Below are 21,666 nucleotides of genomic sequence, written 5' to 3' on the forward strand. Positions count from 1 at the left end.
TAAACTCTACACTGCACAAAATGCCTCAAAACAGTCATCCTCCGCCACCCAGCACAAATACTCATGTACACAAACATTTAGTCACTACAGCCATTCAGAACTTAAACAGACAGACCGCCAGAAAGCCCCACTAGACATTCACCCCAAGGAAACGAGAGATACGCCAAGGAATGAGAGAAGAGACAAGATTTTACTTAGCCTGACTACATGTGGCAGTCATCCTTCTCTGCTTAAGTACCAATATAAAATGCAACTCAATCAACTCTACTCCTACTTTAATGCAGCCCCTCCTACTACTAAACGCTTACCGGTACCTAGTGCATCTAACACACATAATACAACAACAACAAAATAGTAATACTAACAATAATCCCTCAACGACTTCAAAGATCTCGGAGCGTTAATTTAAAGTCTTCAGATATCTTCAGTTAAATCCAATGAACCTGGGGTAACGAGAACAGCAGCAACAATAGCAACACTCTCATACTGTCATACAAACCGCCAGGATGTAATTTCACCCCAATATTCATAATGGATCTGCTCTAAAATACACAATAAAACTCAACAAGCCCTCAGACCTAATTAATACCAGGGTCATTAGTGAAGTCTAGATGATGGGGATGCTGCTATCGTGACAGTCATTATCTCGCCTAATGAACCAAGTCTTCGTGAGGGTAGTTATGGCTCAGTTAACCTAATTAGATCATTCCAACACTGGGATAATCCGGAGACTTTTACGAGGCAGAGGATGATGAATCAATTACGTGCTAATAATTGCATCAGTCCCTGCCAGGCTTTATTTAACAGCTAATCCAACCTATTTACTTTATTAACTTTATCTGTACCGCGGCCGCTGAGTAAAAGAAATATTACATTATAATTAACTAACCGTAGCAATCACCGTGCCTGTATTGTTCATACCTTTAAAATATGTACAACACGCAAGTCGCCACAAAATCTGAGGTATCGTAGTGTGTGTGTGTGTGTGTGTGTGTGTGTGTGTGTGTGTGTGTGTGTGTGTGTGTGAACAAATGATACCGATAGCATTACTTACAAACGGCTTATTTGTATTGGTAACTATAGTAAGACAAGAGATGCGGTAAATTATAGTAAAGTAACCTAATAGCTGGGTACCAAGTAAAGAACAAGTCAGCGATAAATACCCTCGTAAGTACTATTACCAACAACTATATACATTAAATTCTACATTATTTAATTAGGGACTGACTGTTTTCAATTTACAAAAGCATGAACAGTACAGGTAAGGTAATAACTCGACACAGTAAAGGCCTTAACTATCTCACATAATATTTATCTTGCACTTTTATGGCATTACCTACATGAAAAATTATTAAGGAGAAATGTTATAGCCACTGAAAATTTTACTGCTTGTCGTAAATGTACTTAACTACGTGTACCTTAGATTTGTACATCGAAAAAGTCAATACATTTCCTGTTAAACTGATATCATAAATGTTATCTTAGTTGATTATAACTTTAGTTGAATGCTGTACCGGTCCGTTCTACACCACGGTTTATGAAATGCCCTGTGTCCTACAAAGCTACCTTAAAATTAATGTAAACAACACCAAAACGTGCTCCGAGACAGTAATGATTAAACTGGTTAGTGTAAATCAATACCAGTACACAAGACAATACACACACACACACACACACTGGAAGTAGTGCTACTTTACTTCTGACCGGTGTTCCATCTGGCAGTTCGTCAGTCGTTAACCTCTTAAATACGGTGACTTGCTTTATTTTTGCTACAATGAAGCAAGATTTCTTCATCTCATTGGAAACTCTCAAGTCGCCTTGGTGACATGGACGGCAGAGAAATCACGTCGAAGAAGTTTTGAATCCAAGTGGAGACCAAATGTTTTCCTATCATCTAAGTACTATCAAGATGATCCCTTAGCTATAGCTCAAACTAGCCTACCTGACCACGACAGCCTAGCCTCGGAACCCCAAAGGCCTCTAAAGGCCCTTCCACACAAACAGTGAGCACCTGTGACTCTGAGCACACTCAGATTCGAGGCATAGTGATGAAAAGTGGTATAACCTGAGGCAGAAGCAAGGGTAGTGCTTCAAGCCATCACGTGATCAAATATTTTCCATTACCATACTCCAACATCACATAACACCATATGTGCCCACTGGTCACGTGGATGGGCTACCGCTACATGTTTAAATAATTTCATGTATAAAGGCTCCAACATGCTTCCCTTGGTCACCTAATGACGGCTCCATGCTGCTCAATCTCTGGCAGCCTCCCTAATCAGTCCCTTATACCTTGAGGTCACACTCTGACCTCGTCCTAGGTCTCTTGTGGTCTGCCTCTCGCATCCCCACCCCTCACGTTCACACTGATCACTTTCTGCACCCAATCGCCATCCGCCATCCTCTCTGCATGTCCAGACGATCTTGATCTACCCCTCATCATCACACCACCAATACACTCCAGTTCCATCCTTCCTCTCGACTCTTCCATTGCAAACCTAGCCCCTTCCCAGACCTAACATTCAAGGACGCACTGCACATCCACCTAATCACTCTCATTTCTATACGTCTGACATAAATATATAAGTCATGCAAAGGTAATTAGAACTCACAGCAACAACTCATAGGCGTGAAAATTAGATGTACCATATTCCTATTCAAACTATACGCATCTTGATCAAGCATAAAACCAAGGTTCTCTATCAGAATCCTGTATTGCAAATTGCTTTCTAATAATACCCAGTGCTAACTGCTTAGTATTTTCTACACCGTGAAAACTACAATTCATGCAAGGCAATTAGCCTACTGCCCACTGGTTCCATTATAAGTTCCTGTATCAGGTATTTGCCAAAGATAATTTATTACCAGATAGTTTTCACATATGGAAGGGGGGCAAAATATTTTCGTGATACCAACCACCCCATTTAATAATAATCAAATGGATATAAATATAGAAAACTTTATCCATTCAACAAAAATGAACACTGAGGTATAACTGGTAGGCTCGGTATGAGAAGATATGAAGCATTATAGGTGGATAAAACCAAACCAGTTAGCTCATCATATCTGCTAGTTTCTTCCTCTGGCACCACGAAAACTTTGTCCTCCACATCGTCATCGACTGGGGAATCACTCTCGCCTTGAATTTCCTACCGTGGCTCGACATCTCTTTACTGGCCAGGTCACTGTTAACAGGTGAGTTTCAGAGACAATGGTGTTGGGGGGGGGGTCACGTGGGGTAAGGCAGTGTCCCCGCCTGGCGGAGGGTAAAGGAAGGTGTCCCACGTATGCGCATCAAAAATTTGAAAAAAGCGCAAATGACGGACCTCCCAATTGCAAAACGTATGGATACATCAACCGGGGTCACCATGACAAAACGTGGTGGCATATCCACACATCAATGGGACGTGGCGGGTTAACTTTATAAACCACGGAATTCGTAATCCACAGGTAGGTACCGGTCTGTAATTGCCGCGGATTAGGTGACTTGACTGCAGCTTGTTCACCATGTAGATCTGTGAATGGAAGGGAGAGCCAAAGGTAGTGATGACCATTGAAGTCACCTAGAATGGAATCTCTGAAAATGGAGAAACAGAACTACCTTATAGGCAAGATAGTCAAATAATCAACGAATTTGTACTGTCTGTGGAATCTGGGAATTAGTCTGAGAATGGCAGGATCACTGAAGTCTGAGTGAAGAGAATTCTGAACGTTCATGGTCTGTGACACAAGAACATGACATGTTGTTGCGCATACAAGCACAACCACCACCTTTGGCTTTGAAATGTAATAGTCATTCGTTGTGCAACGTCCTACCACACAATATCTGTTCACTTTAACGTCCAGGGACCCATTAAAAATAAAAAATAAAAATCCAAAGAACGGGACGTAGCAAGAGTATGCGGGCACAAAGCAGTGTTCCTGTGTGACGGCATGCCAGCATCCCAGAATGAAGTGATTACACTGCCGCCCATAGGATACGCATATATAACATACTCGTATACAGATACACTGCAATTCTGTTCAGATGTCTTAATATTTTTTTTTTCCCTACTTACATAAAAGTGGTAAAAAATATATCAAAATGCAGTATAAAGTTTCCTAATAGCAGTAAAAAGTTTACTGTATAAAAGTGTCAACACCAGTTACAAGCAGCCGCCTCTAGTCACATGTTTACTGCCATTATCGAGTGTTCTTGTGTATCCTTACATCAGGTTTACATAACTTTTTATACTGCACTATTGACCTTTTTCATTCATTGCCAGATGCCATGTATCCCAAACGGGGTGGTCAAGGGCTTAGAGTTAATTGTTTTACAGGGAGGGGCACTAATCCTCCACCAACCCCACTTGATGCCTAGGCTGCTTCCCCCATGGAAAGGTTGGTAGCCAAGACAGGACGACACACTCCCAATTTACTCGTCCAAACACATTCATTCGCATTTTAGCCCCAAAGGGGAGAAGGGACAGATCCTCACTGCATCACACCGCACGAGGATCAACTGTGTAGTGCGATCAGTGACATTCACAGCAGGGCCCGACAGCAGAGCTGGTTTACCCCTGCCACATCATTAATAGACCAATCCCCTTACCTGCACCTGACCTGATCAGCTGATCAGACCAAATGTGAGAGAATATCCCCTCAGGGCTGCGTTACCACTTATTTATTCACAATTTCTCTCCATTTATTTCTGTCACGCACAGCCACACTTCCTTGCTCAACAGACATCCCTCTCGCATCCAACGCTCTCTTCACACTGTCCATCCATCCTATTCATGGTCTCCCTCTCAACATTACATCTCTCACATCAGATCTAGTTATCTTTTTCACTAATCACTCATTATCCATTCTCTCCATATGCCCAAACCATCGCAACACCCTCTGCTCAATTTGATCAGCCATCTCCCGAACAACTCTAAGTTCTCCTTCGCACTTCATCATTTCTCACTCGATCCATACACATCACTCCACACATATGGTACTCCTCAGACACCTTATCTCCATTACGTTCAAACTTTTCCTCCCTGCTACACCCCCATATTCCATGTTTCAGTCCCATGTAATGCAGTCGGAACCCCATACAGCCTTCTCTTTACATCCATTCTAAGCGAACGACATCTAAACACTTTTTTCATTCCTCCCAGCACCTTCCCTACTTCATTCATTCTAAATTTCACTTCTGTATCTATTCTTCCATCCACAGCAATATGTGACCCTTAATACTTAAAACACTCTACCTCCTCATGCAACTCACCATTCAAAAATATATTCATCATCCTACCACCTACCGACCTCATACACTTCATCACTTTACTCTTATTCTCATTTACTTTCAATTTTCTCCTTTCACACACCCTTCCAAACTCCTCTACCAACTGTCTCAATCTCTCCTCTGAATCAGCCACCAGTGCAGTATCATCTGCAAACAGCAGCTGCTTCAGATGCCACTCTCTACCATCAACATTCACGAGACTCAGACCTCCACCTAACCTTCTTGTATTCACCTCCCTTACAACACCATCCATATAAATATTAAACAACCAAGGCAACATCACACATCCTGCTGCAGCCCCACTCTCTCGGGAAACCAATCACTCACAGTATTACCCGCTCTTACACACGCTCTACTATTTGCATAAAAACTTTTCACCCCTTATAATAACCTACCATCAAGTCTATACAATCTTAAAACAGTCCACAAAGCCTCCCTATCAATTCTATCATATGCTTTCTCTAAATCCATGAATGCCCAAAACACATCTTTGCCTTTCACTAAATACATTTCACACAGTTGTCTCACAGCAAACACCTGATCCACGCATCCCCTCCCTCTCCTATAGCCACACTGCTCATCACCAGTCACACCCTGTGTGCCCTCTCTAACTCTCTTAATTAACACTCTACCATACACCTTACCTACAACACTCAACAGACTTATACCCCTAAAGCTAGTACATTCATACTTATCACCCTTACCTTTATACAACGGGACCACACAAGCACTTGCCCAGTCAATTGGCACCATACCTTCCACAGAGAACACATTCAACAATCTTACTAACCAGTCAACAATAGTCGCTCCGCCACCCTTCAGGCATTCCACAGCACACCCATCCATACCTGCAGCCTTCCCTTATTTCATCTCCTTTACTGCCTCCTGTACTTCCTCCTTCGCGATCAAAGCATCATTCAACTCTCCCAACACATTTATTCCTTGCACCCTTCCATCCGCCACAATCTCAGCCTCCCTTTCCTCCTCTACATTTAACAATCTTTCAAAGTACTCTGCCCATCTCTTCCTTACTGCATCCATCTCTATTAACATCCATCCTCTGCTTTTACTCGCTCTTCCTTCCCAGACTCTCCCTTTCGCACCCTTTTCACCTCTTCCAAAACATTTTCTTATTCTGTTGAAAGGTCTCAGTCAACTGCCTATCCCACCTCTCATCTGCTGCCACTTTAGCATCACACACAGCCCTTCTCGAACTAGTCCTCTTTTACTTATACCTCTCATATGACACCTCATCCTTCCTCTGCAGCCACACTTCATATGCATGTCTCTTCTCAGCCACAGCCATACTTACTTCCTCGCACCACCATTCACTTCCTTTTCTTACACCACCACCCACATGTCTCACACCACACACCTCTTCTGCATGCCCCACCACAGCACTCTTAAACAACTGCCATTCCTCCTCAACATTGCCATTTTCCTGACCTTTTTCCACTCATCTTTCAATTTTTCCTGATAATCTCTTATTTTCTCTCTATTATCCAACTCACTCACTTTCAAAACCTCCATGCCACACCCAACTCTCCTAGCTCTCACCCATCTCTTACCTACTCTTAACTTTCCCTCCACCAGGTAGTGGTCAAACATACCTCCACCCTCCCCTCTCAGAACTCTCACATCCAACAATCTTCCTATTACATTCCTGGACACAACCACATAGTCCATCAATGCTCTATCAACAACCCTTCCACCCTCCTGTCTCACCCATATATACTTATAAATATCTTTCTTCTCAAGCAGGGTATTTCCAATCACCATCTCTCGCTCAATGCACATCCCTATCATAAGTTCCCCATTTTCATTTCTTCCAGGCACACCATGCATACCAACTATACAGTAAAGTATATAATATATATCTGTATATATAGGCCATTTATGCTCAGCTGATGGGTTTGGTTCTTTTACTTGCGCGAGCCTTGAGAGGCGGACCAGGCGGCTTTGACCATATGATAGAAGGGCAGACAGCGATTTTTGCTCTGCTGGTCGGTCAGGTTCTTTTACCAACAAGATCCTCAAGAGGTGGGCCAGATGACTTTGACCATTCGGTACAGGGTCTGACAGCCATTTCTGCTCAGCTGGTTAGTTAGGTTCTTTTACCAGCACAAGCCTTCAAGAAGCAAGCCGGGCAACTTTGGTCATTCGGTAGGGAGGCAGTTTTGCTCAGCTGATGGGTTAGGGTGTACTACCAGCACATGGCCAGACAGGCCGGCCTGCCATCCAACCGTATACAGTGCATACCGGATAGTCACGGTGGTCGTTTAACGTCCAGATCACTCAACGTCCTATTTTTCGTAACATATTGTTGACACTAAGCAGCACATGGCTGTGTAAAGAAAGGAGGAGGACACAGAAGGTTTGCTATCAGTTGCCTCAGACAAGTGAATCTCTGTGAGGAACAGAAGGTGGTTTACATGGAGAGCAGATGCTCAACAGAGAAATGAAAATTAGAGAAAAAGCTACGAATGTTGTTGAAATAAACCAAAATAGTCAGGCTGTAACACAATGCGTCTTGCTTGGTCACTATCGGGAGATGGGCATTTATGCTCTCCCTCCCTGGGGGTCCAGAAGCTGAGGGTTGTGCGTGTAGTTTGGTGTAGATGGTTACGCACACACTTATCACAAACAATGCATGAAATGGAGTTATTTCCCACAGCCTTGTGGCAAACTGTACATGGTCATACTCCTCCTGGTATGACAGTACTGCCATGTGCCCTAGATATCATCACTTTCATTTAATTCATATTTACTCTCTAACCCTTTTATCGAAGTCCACCTCTCCATTTCCTAACTCTTTCCTCTGCTACCCTCTCATTCTCTGCCATGTCACTACACAACCATATCAACACAAAACACCTCCCACGGGAATCCAGTTCTGAAGTCACATGAGACAGCTTCTGGCACGATACTGTATAAAAAATATGATGCTTAAAACTGACCTCTGATGCTCACCAATGTACACAGAAAACTCACTACTAAACCTTCTGTTTACTCTCACCTGGGTGCTAACACCCTCGTACACTGCCATAACCACTCTAACCAACCATTCCTCAATTCCAAGCTTTCCCACTGACTACTTCACCACATCCCAAGGTACTCTGTCAAAAGTCTTCATTCAGCAAAAGTAGAGTACTGTACAACCCATTTCCTTCCTATAGCTACTTTTTTTCTGAAACCGTCGGAAACTGCTTATTACCATACATTTGCTGTCCCTTTGCCTGCCATACCCCCAAACTGCAGCTCATCAATATTCACTCTTTCCTGTATCATCTGGTTCAAAATATTCATACCCTTCATAATTTCCTGTTTCTTATCTGGAACAACACACTTATATAACAGAATTTATACAAAAAACTAAAGCCACCACTATATCTCCAGAGGCCTTCAACATCTCAGCAGTCAACCCACACACTCACCCGCAGCCTTCCCCAACTGCATTCTGTTGACTGCTTTGCGCATAGTACCAATATCAACCAAACGCCAAGGGCTAAACACTGGATCTTCCACTTCAAACTTTCTCCGTTCCAGTCAAATTCCTCATTCAGCAACAAGTTGTAAAGTTCTCTCCATGTGTCCTTAATATCCTCACTATCCATCGCTACCCTTCCTTCATGATTCTTCACACACTGCTCACCTATGATACCACTATTTTTTCTTCATCCACTTAGCTAACTTAAATACAGCATATCATAGTTTTCCTTTCAGCGCTGTTTAGGTTATCCAATAAGAGTCAGAAACTCAGCCTCTGCCCTATATAACTCCTACCTGCCTCTACAGTTAGCTGCCAAGTATTCTCAGTTACTACCCTTGTTTTAGTACATCCCCACACTATGCGAGTTCCGAGTACGCGATCCCCCTTGTACACAAGGACCTGTTTTTTTTTGTGTGTGTGTATTTTTTATTAGTAAGTGAACTGAACTCCTTGTAAGCAAGATGAGGGGCGAAGAGTGGCCCAAATCCAGGGTTACCCCAAGTACACAACATTGCCCCCCCAAGAAGCGATACCGGCTACTTACGCTCCGCCCACCTTGTGACGTCGATGCTGTTCACTCGTCACGTGATGCCCACGTGTGCCGCTTGGAGGGTGGTGAGGTGAGAGTCCCAGCAGAGGAAACACATGTACACAGAGGGTACACTCGCTGTTCCAGGTACGTCCCCGTGTACTCAGAGGCTATTTTTTCTGTGAGCCAAAATGTCTGCCCCCTCCTCCAGGAAGAAGAAGTACATCACTCATGCCATGAAGATGCAAGTCATTAGGAAGAAAGAGAGTGGGATGGGTAACACAGCCATTGGCAAGGAACTAGGCTTGGCAGAATCATCCGTGCGAACTATATGGGCTAACAGGGAGGCCATAAAGAAGACTGTGAAAACATATGGGATGGCGGCATTGGACAGAAGCAGCAGGCTGACCAACCAGGCTATAATTCTTATGGAGCAGTACCTGGCTACATTTATCCTGAGGAAGGAGAAAGAAGGAATTCCACTGAACGGGTGCTACATCAGGGACCAGGCCAAGATTTTCTACAAAGCTGCAGCTCTGAAGCTTGCTGTTAAGAAACCATTTAAAGCCTCCGTGGGATGGCTCTGCCGCTTTCTGAAGAGGAAGGAGCTACATCACATTCGGCTCACGGGGAGCGTGCATCAGCAGATGACATGGCGATCAGGGATTATCCAGCCATCCTGAAGGGGATAATCGACGAGGGCGGCTACAGCAGGGACCAAATTTATAACACTGATGAAACAGCCCTATACTACAAGGCTACGCCGAAGTGTACTTATATTAGTAAGCACCAGCGCCAGGCCCGGGGCAGAAAAATAGACAAGAGCAGGATAACAGTCATGTTTGCCATGAACTTATCAGGCTCACACAAGATGCGGCCTGTTGTGGTGCATACTGCAGCACACCCCAGATGTTACAAGAATCTGCGCTGCATGGATGACAGCTGGGTATACTGGTACAGCAACTCCAATGGTTGGATGAAAAGCAGCATCATTTTCGAGTGGCTGTTGCGGCATTTCATCCCTGATGCCAAGGCAAAATCCCGGGAACTTGGCATCCCCGTCAAGGTGCTGCTCATCCTTGATAATGCCCCAAGTCATCCAACCTGGCTAGCAGACCTTAGCAAGGAATGCAAGATCGTTTTTCTGTCCCCAAGAATTACCTCTCTTATCCAACCACCAGACCAGGAGCTGATTGCAACGGTCAAGCAGCTATACCACCAACACCTCTACGATCGCCTTCGCAGCAAGACTGACAGCTGTGAGGAACTGCAGGCAATTCTTGACTTGAACACAGTTGGGAGTGATGTCATGGACACCGAGGATGGTTTGGACTCGCCACCCGCTTCATCTTCACCACGCACAGCACCCGCACAACTAACCTCAACTCCTGAGAAGACTATTATGGCGTTTTGGCGGTCATTCAACCTCAAGGATGCCATCACTCTCTTGTTGTCCTCTTGGGCAGATATAACCACTGCAACAATTAACCATGCTTGGTGCCTCCTCGTACCGCACCTGTGTGAAATCGCACCGGGAAGCGGCTTTCAGTCCCTAGCCGCTGCCGAGGCTGCCACTCTCACAAGTGTACAAGCTGTGCCCGGGTTTCAGGTTGTCTCGCTGGAGGAGATAAGGGGTTTACATTCGGCCGCAGCAAAGCAGGATCCCCAGGGAAATTGTGCAGCGAGTGGACGAGGCCGACGCACAGCAGGAGATCGCAGCAAAGCCAGCAACACCAGTGATGGAGAGTGAAGATTTGTCCATGATGGAGATCGGCAGGATACTGTGTGCCCTTGATAAATTCAAGGAAGAATTCAAGGACATCAAACACACTCAGCTGCGAGTGGAGGTGATGTCTTCATTGGACAAAACCTTTTGCTTCTACACCGACAAGTACAACCAGGAAGTAAACAGATGCAAGCAAACACTCATCACTCGTTACCTTCCGCTTGAACAAAGCGAGGAATTGCTCCCTTCAACATCAGAAGCACCATATCCTGAGGAGGATCAAGAGACTGATTCGATGTCTGAGGTGTCAGAAATTGACTTTGAAGGGTTTGTGAACGAAGTGAGTGCATTAGCTGGTGCAAGTGTCGAAAGTGCTGGTGATGAAAGTGGTGAGGAAGGTGGTGTGTCGGGTGGTGTGGTGGGTGATGCAGGAGATGCACGCTAAGTGCCTCATCCTGCCTCGGATCCTCTTCTTACCTCCATCACGCGCCTGTTGTCCTCTTGGGTAAAGGTGAGCAGCCATATTCTTGTTGGTTTAGTTAAGCCATATCCTTGTTGATTTACCTAGCAAAGCCATAATCATGTTGGTTTACTTTATCTTAGGTAACATGTCTTAGATTGTTTCCCTGTATAGGACAATACTTAGGTCTGAAAGGGGTCTCAAGGGTTGCCCATGAAGGAGGGTGCTGCCCATACGTAATTTTTCCCATAGGTTTATGTATTCACAGTACGCGAATTCCTAGTATGCGGTCCTTTGCCGCCCATATACTCATGTACTGTGGGGATGTACTGTACTTCCTAAAGCTTCTTTTCTCTCTAACTTCAGCTTCTACCTCTTCATTCAACTACCACATTATTGTACAGTACCTTGTCTTGGCAAGCCCCTTGTCCAGCTAAGCAAAAAATCAGTAACTCGAGATTTTTCTTGAGAGCTCTGTACTGCTCATTTACACTATCAGTGACCCTACGCCCAGCCACAAGTCTGCTCAGGTCACTACAGAAGGCATGTCTTGTATCTTGGCTTTTCAACTTCCACATTTTCCTCCTAGGTACTGGTACATAAGGTGAGTTTTCTTCACCACCCATATCTACATACGACAGTACTACCATACAAGTATTATGTGCTGCTGCACACTTTTGGCCCCTTCTGAACATCCTTCACTAGCCTCCTATCACCCCTCCTGGTCGAGAATTATTCAACCTGTCTTCTGTTATCCCTGATTCATTAGTTTACTCTCTCTTTTCCTAAAAAACCGTGTTGCACACAAACATGTTCACTGCTTCTCAGGTCTCAAGCATCCTCATACCCATTGGCGAATGGGGGCTGTTGAGTTTGGGGGGGCTGAGAATTCAACTTGCCTGAAAATTTTCCAAACTATGTCATCCATGTGACGAAGTCATTGACAAAACCATATAACATTGAAACTTGTTCAAGAGCCTGAGTCAGCTGTAGAGTACTAGCAAAAAAACACATGACTACGAACAGCCAACAACTGCGCCGAAACTCGCAAAAAAAAAAAAAGACAAATAGAAAAATATAGCAACAGACAGCTGTTATTGTTTTCAATCAAGATCTAGCTACATCTTTTACTGCAATACTGAGACACAGCACATGAAATTGTGTAAGAAAATACTGAGTTCAGCAATGTTAAATTTCATAAATTTGCTGGGAGTTGAAAATCCAGTAATGCATGACAGAAATATTCAGGGAAGGCAGCACAAATACATGGAATGGTTTGCAGCTAGTCTGTGCTCTAACCTCAGAGAATTGGCATCTCTAGAAGAAATACTGCTTTCTTCCTTGATTAGAAGCAAATGTATCCACTATGTGGTCCAGATTCTTGTCAGCAGACAAATCTGTATAATGTAGCTCTGTATTCAGTATGGTTACACTGCTCAGATGTGCCTGCCCATTGTGCTCCTCAGATATGTTTTCAAACGTCGGAGTACACTGAAACCACGTTCTGCTGAACAAGACCGCAGGAAAGGTTGCCAGAATGCTGGCAGTCCTGTTAACCCGTCACGTCCCGAGCTATTTCGCACCTCTGACACCCCCCAATCCCGAGGTATTTTCGGAAAAAAAATTTTTGGCTAAAACCTCCGCTTTTGGTGAGAAACATCAAAAATTCATAGAGAAATAGCTCACCTGAGGTTTAAAATACTCGATCAAGGTAACAGTACCTCCTTACCTGACTGGGTTTTCTTAGAGGTTGGCACCAAATAAAACAAGTTCTATGGGAGGGTAACTATTTCACACCACCCATAAACTTGGTACGAATTTATCTGTAGTACGAGAGTATATTGGCTTTCAAACAGTAGTAATCCCTCTAATATCCGAACGCCCAATATCCGAACATCCCCACTAACCGGACATAATCCTCCTGGGATCCAATATTCCCAAAATGGGCCAAAAACTGCAAAAAATTAAAAAAAAATCTGACTTTTTTTCCCTCCCATAATTTGAAATTCCCGCCTGGCGCCAAACAGCTGTTACACCATGGTCCCTTCACCCCTTCCTTCCTCCCCCTCCCCCCTCCCCTGTCAGGTTGCCATTTGGTATTTTTCATTACTAAGTGTGGGCCAATTTGGTAATGAAAAATTCGTTTGGTAATGCATTAGAATAATGCATTACCAAATGGATTTTTCACATGTATGAGGATACACAGGATGGAGATGGTGGATTGTTTGCTCTCTCTGATTAATCTGCTACCCTACATAGTGTGAAAATAATCAACATGGTGTTAGTTATAAGGAGAGTGATTACATGTATTTCCACTTGTATATATAATTAGTGAAGAATATATGCTAGCTTTACGAATTTGGTAATGAAAAGTTATATTTGACAATGAAAGTTGAGGAGATTAGTAATGTGGCTGTTGCGATCTGGCAACTCTGTTACCCCACCAACATCAACAGTCACAGCTTAACTCCGATGGAGAGCAGATACTCATAACAGTGCAAGCCACAGGTGCTTGTTTTTTGTGAATAAACAGTGAATAAACTGCAATACCTTGCCACTAGAACACACAGGAATTTACAGTGTTGTGCAGTGTTAAGAAATTAGAATTTAGAGTGCAGAGGATTAACTGTGGACTGCAAACTGGCGGTTCAAACCAGTCCAAGACCAAGGGACTTGTAAGTACCCAGAATGTTTAATATTGTATAAACTCACCTCTAAAACCTCATTTTATGGTTCTTTTGCATTTATTTCAGTCTTTTATGTCCCTTATTGGTGTGATTTGGGTCTTAAATAGGTGCTATGCATGTCCAGAGGGAGATGTATAGGTGTTTTTCAGAGTTAGGGTCCGTAAGTACTAGTCCATAAGCTGGGGCCCAACATCCGGACCTGCCTATGGCTCTATTGATCCGGATATTGGAGGGGTTACTGTATAGGCATTATAAGCATTGTTTCACTCACTCACTCATCACCATACTTGACCTTTTTTGCCACATTACCTGATCATTATTTCCGACTGTTTCTTCCTCTGCTATGTAAACTTTGTCCTCCACATTGTCATCGATTGGGGAATCACTCTGGCCCTGAATGTCTTTACTGGCCAGGTCACTGGTAACAGGTGAATTGCTGAGACAATGGCATGAGGGGGGGAGGGGGGAGGTTATGCAGTGTAAGGCATCTTGTAGAGGAATAGAGGAAGGTGTCCCGTGTATATGTACGAAAAATCAAGTGCGAAAATTGAAAATTGCGCAAATTAGGGACCTAGCAATTGCACGACGTACCAGTACGTCGTCGGGACTGGCAAATGCAAAATGTTGCAACGTACCCATACGTCGATGGGACGGGGCGGGTTAAACACTGGCAGCATGCGATGTAGATCATTTCTGTACAAAGACTCCACAACACTGGCTGCAGTTAGCTGAGCATCTGAGTCTGACTGGCATGTATGATAGTGCTTAACAAAGTTGGTGAATATTTTTCTGATTTGAGCAGGTCCTGATCAACACCACAGTGCAACGCAAGACGTTCGTAGTGCTCATCTGAGTTGTCCAGAGAATCAGGTGTGAGAATGACATGGCAGAGTGGAGAGAGCACAGCTTGATCATTTCCATCAAATCGTGATTCAATCTCCATAATAACCTTATCTAGACTGGCATATGGAAGTAAGTTGATACACGATGGAAGTCTTTAGCCATATGATCCAGTGGCTCTTCATCTGCTGATTCTTTAAAAAAGGCTTAAAACTGACAGGACACCTTTTTGCATGGAACTCTCGCTTCTTTGAAGGAGAACTGCGTATCTTGGATGATTAATTTTGCAGCATCACACAATTTTTCTGCACTCTTCCAGGCAGCTTCGAAGTTCTCCTCAGTTCTTGCATCAAGCAGAGTTTCTTTGGTTGCTATAGCTGACCTCCTAGCTGTTATGACATCCATAGTCTTCCCCTGATGAAATCTGTTGAGGCTGTTTGTGCTGTACAGGATAATTTTCAGCACAACTAATCCAATCAGGAAATCAAAATCGCATTTGGCATTCAATAACATGTGGCTGTCCAAGTAAGTCTTGGGATCAGCATCATTTGTCAAGGTGAGCAATGCCTTAATAATATGAAGTAGGTGCTCCACCACAGCTTTTATCAATTATTTTATCAATATAAAATTTGATACATCTCTTCTACTTATATCCCCTTAACCCGTCTATTTCCTTCTTTATGTGTATGGCACCGGTGGATGCATTTCTATCATATCAAAATGCATTGCTCAAGTCGTATACTGTGTTCAAGCAAAATTTAGTTTCAAGTATGGGTCGCAACCACTTGCCCGAATTTCTTTCATTTCTGCCCAAATCGCCCCCCCACCATCCCAGCCCGTACGCCTATGCTCATACCATATGCACATTCCCCACGCACACCTTCGTATCCTTGGTGCTGTTTTACTCCCATGGTCATTGAAATCCCTTCTCAAAAGAAGACTCTTATTGTTCCCAATATCTTCAACTACATGTATCAAATCATCCCAGAATTTATTTTTTTCATTAGCATCCAAGTCACCTTTTGGAGGATATGCCTATATTATCATTACCACTACCAGGAGTTTTCTGCACATGAATTTCAACACTAAATCTTCAATTTACTCTGACCACATTCATAACCTATCCACTTCTCTTCAACAAGCACACCCGTGCCTCCATATTCATCCACACTTCCGTTCCGGGATAACATACAGCCCATGTGTTGTGTCTACAATCCATCCCAACCTCACCATCAAACTTCTTGAATGCAAAAGAAATGGTAAAGCTCTCTGTCAACTCCACTCAACCCCACCCCTCATACCAAGATGCCACCACTTGAACCCTTCAGGTATCTTACTTCCTTTAGGCATGTTTTTCATACTGTATTTTGTTTCTGTCAAAGTTGGGATAAATAAAAGGTGGAGAAGAACCAAAAGCCCTGCCCACACAATTCTGAGCCAATACAGTCGACCCTTGCTTTGTAATAAATTGCTAGAATGATTTATAAGAAGTTCTATCTAGCCTTGCTGAACAATCAGGAGAATTGCTAGTGCGATGGTTCGAGCCAAAATCCACTAACACCAGGTCGGCCAGCCAGTCTACCAAAGCAAGCTCAGTCAATGCAGTGGTCAAACGCTGTCCTCCATAGCCATTTGTTCCACTCATTCAGTCTCCTTCAATGTTCTTAATTTTTGTGATGGACATGTGCTTATTGCAGATGTGTCATATTACACAAGATGGATATGTTAATGGAGGACTGCTCGGATAGCAGAAACTCATAAAACTGTAAGAAAAAAAAAGGGGGGGGGGGTATAGCGAAACTCATCCAACGGAGTACATAACTTGCCAGTATGGAAAAAATAGGGAAAGGTTTACTAACTCTGCTTGCATCACCGAATTTAAGTCTAAGCTACCCATTCTTATATTGTAGGTTTCTCGTATAGCAAATGCTCATATATTGTAGTGGGAACCACCTGTATTTTTTCTTTTTTTCCTTGTGAATGCCAATTCTTCTTTTATACTTTTCATTCTCTCTTTAGTATAGTTATCTTACTTATTCTAATAATTCTTATACAGAAAACTGGTGTATCATCATGGAAGTGGTAAGACAATAACACTGTCAGCACTATTACAGGAATGCAGGATGGTCTCTACATAGCTATAGTACACTGACATACTTCTGTGCAAATTTCCATGATCAGTAAGCCATATTTTTGTGTGGCTTTCAAACCAGTCTAGACTAGTCTTCTTACAAAACATCAAGTAGGTCTCTACTGGTCTAAAAATGGGTCATGAAAATACAACATTACTGAACACAAGAACACAGCATCTCTCTCAAAATCTAACTGGCTGATCTTTGCTCCAATGGTTGTTCTCCCCAACATATCCTGTACAGCAGATTGATTATTTTCTACCTCAAAGCTAGGCTACTGCCTGGTATGCTGTTTTAAGACTTCTGTTTGGTGGTTGGCCCTTGACCAAAAACGTATGCCCTATGAACTCATATTATAACTGCCATGCAATGGGTTGTTGTCGCAATCCCATTGTATAGTGACGCCCGGCCGCGTGTTTTTGTCTTCGGGTACACTTAGTCATTCAATCATATTGGCAACGTTGATGCAAATTCTGCGAGAAATGATTCGGCAATGTCGCGCCCTCGTTCTTTGGGTACACTTAGTCATCCAGTCATATTGACAACATTGGTACGAGTTCAGCAAGAAGCGATTCAGCAGTAACGTACCCTCGCTCAAGAATTGAAACAATTTGGCTAATCAAACAATATTTAAAAAAAAAATATGTTGTGACATTAAACCACCCTAAACCTAACCAACTTGGGCCTAACCTAACATTAACCTACCATAATACCTTATTTTGTCTGGGGGGATGAAGAAGGTACGATGTTACTGAGCATTTTCTCATGGCACTCAATCTAACAGTACCAATATGACCGGATGACCAATTATACCTGGAAAAGCAAATTTTGCAGCCTCGCTGTATGGGGGAATGGGGACCCAGATGACCAATTATACCTGGAAAAGCAAATTTTGCAGCCTCGCTGTATGGGGGAATGGGGACCCATGGCCCATCAGCCATGGGCAGTGGCTGTGACAGTGGCCTCTGAGCACCACGCATGGGCAGCCGCAAGAATTCGTGATTTCTTGGTATTATGACCCTCATTTCTGTCAGAGATTCTTCATTTCCCGACAACATATTACTCTAACCAAATGTAGCAGCTTTAAGTTTCAAAAAAGGCAGGTATGGCAGTCTCTATGTGAGACACCATTTCTCAATGTAAGCAAATAATGTTTTCTTCCAAAACAATTAGCAGTACAGATGACTGGTGACAAAAGTATTGCAAAGAAAATGATAAAGCACATAATGACACAGCAACAAAATACATGTACAAAAAAATACATAGAACATGAGTACCTGTTTAACATTATTTCCTAATAACACTCAACTGTCAGACACAAACACTTGCTCAGCACTTCATTTATGCCATTCCAAGCAATTTCTCTTCCATAAGCATCCATCAGAAATGTTTTTTCTGTATTTAGTACATGGGCAGAGGTAAGGAAGATTCTTCAGCTAGCTACTGTCTCCGTCCTTTAAAGCATCAATGTTTAAACTGAGTTATGGTAGGTTTTGTAAGGTTAAGATGATTTAGGTTAGGTTAGATTTTCATTTGCTCAAAATGCATATGCAATAATGGAAAGAGACAGAAGCCAGTCTCTCTCTCTCTCCCCCTTCCACTCTCCTTGATGATTCTAAAACAAAAAAAGGAATATAAATAAACTGCTTAGAACTGTATAAAACAGTGCTGAGCATATTACTTTCTGAAACCGTTTGTTGGAGATAATTCAGAAATCTTACCAACTACCAAGATCCCTGCTTAACACATCTTCAGTAAACTCCTTTGCATAAATGTTATTCTTAATTTATTTTGGCTGATTAGATTGTTATTCTCAGGAAAATGCCCTTGGGCTGAAGGGGTTATCATGGAAATGTATATCCTAATTTATACAATAACCTAATCTACACCACATCACATCCTAATTTATACCATACCACATAAAACTGGCAACAGGAATATACAAAATGACGGACTCCTACCTTACTGAAGACGATGTACAGGCACCAGCTGCCCCTGGTACACGGACTTGTCACTCTGATTTCAGCAGCCATTTTCAATTCTTTCATTCAGTTCACACTATCATCCACTATTTCAGGGTCCACTCTTGCTTCAGATTATCCTCGAGGTACTTAAACGTCATGGATGTGGCTTTTTTCCGTCTGAAGGCAAAACCTGGGGAAGAGTTAAAGAGCACATTGTTTACATAACACACAAGCACGCTGTCTGATGACGTCATTTAAACAAGACCTTTAAACCATTCATTCACGTCGGCGCTCCGTACCTTAATTGATTTAATAAAAATTACCTCTACTTCAACGTTCACTAATGACTCACGCTGTTCTTAAGGTATTCTAGTGACACAGGGATATGGCTGGTTACTTAACCAAAGCTTATACACGAAAATTAAATCTGCCGCCAACACTTCCAACTTGATGCTGCAGCCCTTTAAACAGGTGCCCGACATCATTCACTGATTTCACAATATTTACCACCCATTTCAAAGTCCACTACTACTTCAAATTGTTCTCGAAGTATTCAAGCAATACACTGATATGGCTAGTACCACCTAAAGTCTAAATTACGGGAGGGAAATTGAATATTGTACACCAATACTCACACGTGATTCACCCCCGTGGCGTCACCGCGTCGTGTCACGTGACCAGCTCAGCGTCTGGGAAGTAGCATCTTCTTCCCCGTAATAGAGAGTAACTTATTAATTTTCGTATTTTTCTCGTTCAATATCCTCATGTTTACGATACAGTAATTCAACTGACTAATTTTGCATCGAAATATATACAGAAATAATATAAAATACAAAACTTACTACAGACAAAATTTGTGACAGTACTGGTACTCTGCGTAATATTGGAACGACACAGGATGTAGCAATGGCCAAGAAATTTAAAAGGATCACCATGTTCTCACCATCATAATAAAGTTTCTCGTCCATTCTTTTCTCACTACTAATTTCTAGGCATCCATCACAAATAAATTCACTGTTTAACCCCCACCTTCATTTGCGACATGGTGGGGGAGCGCTCAGGTTACGCAAGCTTCCTTCAGCCGCCTCCCTATCCCTCCCTCAAACAGGACGATGGTAGACTGCAAAATGGCAACTCTCGCATACAATCCACAGGAGTTCACGTTTAGACCAGATAGGAATTGCAACTGACGACGCACTTTTCAGGCTACCACTATACAATTTTCTTCAGATTAGGGAACACCTCTTGTAGGAAAGAGGTTAATCAAGGCTATATATAATCTCTTCAGTTTAAAAAATATCCCCGAAACTGAATAAAATCGCCTGAGGGTAGCACGAACAACACACCACGTTCTCAGAGCGGGAGGGGGGGGGGTTATATCTACCCCTATTCGACTGTAAATTTGCCGATGTATTTAATTCGGGTTAACAGCATACAAATGATTTTAGATGAGTATATAGCTTAACTCGATTAACAATTTTGTTGCTTTGGATGCACTGTTTTGGCCCATTCTTTCTGAGTGATTGTAAGCTAGTTAAATACTGCTTTCATCACCATCATCATCATCATCATCATCTCAAGTTTACTTTAGTTTTTAATGCAGTTGAGAGAAATGCGAACAGTCAGAAGGTTAAAATCAATTCTTACCAAGTCTTCCATGCCATGCTAATCTAACTTCCTGTTTATTAATGCTCTAGCCTAACAAGTGAAGAAATATATGCCAAAAACTTACCCATACACAGTGTAGGTTAGCGCTGGAAATAACATGAGGTTACATATTATCTTTTCCTCCAATAAAGATATTTAGTCTCAGAAATTTAGTCAATCATTATTTCTTCCACTAAAAGACATTAAATCAAAAATAGTCCTTGAAATTAGGCCAATATTATTCCTTGCACGAGCCAAAAATAAATAATTAAATAAAACACTAATCCTAGAAATTTATACTTATCTTATTCCGAGGACACATAAAACTGGCAACAGGAATATACAAAATGACGGACTCCTACCTTACTGAAGACGATGTACAGGCACCAGCTGCCCCTGGTTCACGGACTAGTCACTCTGATTTCAGCAGCCATTTTCAATTCTTTCATTCAGTTCACACTATCATCCACTATTTCAGGGTCCACTCTTGCTTCAGATTATCCTCGCGGTACTTAAACGTCATGGATGTGGCTTTTTTCCGTCTGAAAGCAAAACCTGGGGAAGAGTTAAAGAGCACATTGTTTACATAACACACAAGCACGCTGTCTGATGACGTCATTTAAACAAGACCTTTAAACCATTCATTCACGTCGGCGCTCCGTACCTTAATTGATTTAATAAAAATTACCTCTACTTCAACGTTCACTAATGACTCACGCTGTTCTTAAGGTATTCTAGTGACACAGGGATATGGCTGGTTACTTAACCAAAGCTTATACACGAAAGTTAAATCTGCCGCCGACACTTCCAACTTGATGCTGCAGCCCATTAAACAGGTGCCCGACATCATTCACTGATTTCACAATATTTACCACCTATTTCAAAGTCCACTACTACTTCAAAGTGTTCTCGAAGT

Source organism: Coenobita brevimanus, chromosome 102, assembly GCF_032717465.1.
Source record: "Coenobita brevimanus isolate Jiangsu-jjx chromosome 102, ASM3271746v2, whole genome shotgun sequence".
Taxonomy (NCBI): Eukaryota; Metazoa; Arthropoda; class Malacostraca; order Decapoda; family Coenobitidae; genus Coenobita; species Coenobita brevimanus.